A 1,236-nucleotide genomic window follows, 5' to 3' on the forward strand; every position below is an offset into this window, starting at 1 on the left:
GGGTCCCGCTCACATTCAGGACGACTCAGGTGCTCACCGGCCACGGGGTGTTCGGCGATTACCTGCTCAAGATCCGGCGAGAGGTGACGACCATCTGTCACCACTGTGGGGAGGAGGAGGACACGGCGCGGCACACGCTGGAGGCTTGCCCGGCGTGGGAGGTACCGCGACGTGTCTTACGACTCGAGATCGGCGAGAGATTGGCCCCCGAGACGCTCATCGAAGCTATGCTCAGGGGGCCCCAGGAGTACAGAGCCGTCCGCACCTTCTGCGAGCAAGTTATGCTCGTGAAGGAGCGGGCGGAGAGAGAAAGAGAGAAAGCCCAGCATACCAGCAGGGCGCGGCAACAAGGAGTCTCCGCGCGTCACGGACCGGCGGTACCGCCGCCGTGAATCGCGCCCAAGGAGTCATCAAGGAAGTAACAAGACCCAAGGAAAGGGGCGCTAGGGGGCGTGGTCCCCCCTGGCGGCCCCGATCTTCTGTCTAACAAGGAAGTCTCCCGCCCAGCAGGGAGATAGACGGCGAGGAGCGCTTGGTAGTATTCGCAAGAGACCCTGAGCCCTCCTCGAACAGCCGTCTGGAAGACCACCGTGGAGTTTTAGTCGGTAAGAGTCCGACACTTCCCATGCTGCTCGCAGCTGGGAGTCCATGAGGATTTCTCCACGAAAAAAAAAAAAAAAAAAAAAAAAAGGTTGGGGTTAGGTTGGGGTTAGGTTGGGGTTAGGTTGGGGTTAGGTTGGGGTTAGGTTGGGGTTAGGTTGGGGTTAGGTTGGGGTTAGGTTGGGGTTAGGTTGGGGTTAGGTTGGGGTTAGGTTTATACTTACCTGGCGTAGAGGTTACCGTGATCAGAAAGGCGGTTCCTCCAGGGTGAGGCTCTTCCATTGCACTACGGTTGAGCTGACCTCTGCGAATACCCCTAATGTGGGTATCTCGGACGTACAATTTTTGATAGTCGGGACTGCGTTCGCGCTATCCCGGATTTTTGGGCTCGGTACTCGGACCGATTCTGTGGATCACTGCCTATGACTCGGTCCTCCGAAGTCCCATGCCGCCGGGGGCTGGCATGATATGCTACGCGGATGACACGCTGGTGCTGGCCAGCGGACGATGGTGGAACGACGCCGCATGCCTGACTGAGACCGCCGTGGCATGCGCGGTGCACGCCATTCGAAGACTCGGCTTGAGCGTGTCGCCGGCGAAATCGGAAGCCCTGTGGTTCTACGACCAACGACGCAG

At 59.1% G+C, this 1,236-nt stretch overlaps 1 non-coding gene across 1 annotated transcript; it reads left to right on the top strand.

Annotated features, from left to right (window-relative positions):
- The first annotated feature begins 816 nt into the window (after positions 1 to 816).
- On the top strand, positions 817 to 978 carry LOC125387126. The gene has a single exon (XR_007227676.1). It is a non-coding gene; the product is annotated as a U1 spliceosomal RNA (small nuclear RNA).
- Positions 979 to 1,236: the final 258 nt, after the last annotated feature.

Source organism: Bombus terrestris, unplaced genomic scaffold (assembly GCF_910591885.1).
Source record: "Bombus terrestris unplaced genomic scaffold, iyBomTerr1.2, whole genome shotgun sequence".
Classification (NCBI taxonomy): domain Eukaryota; kingdom Metazoa; phylum Arthropoda; class Insecta; order Hymenoptera; family Apidae; genus Bombus; species Bombus terrestris.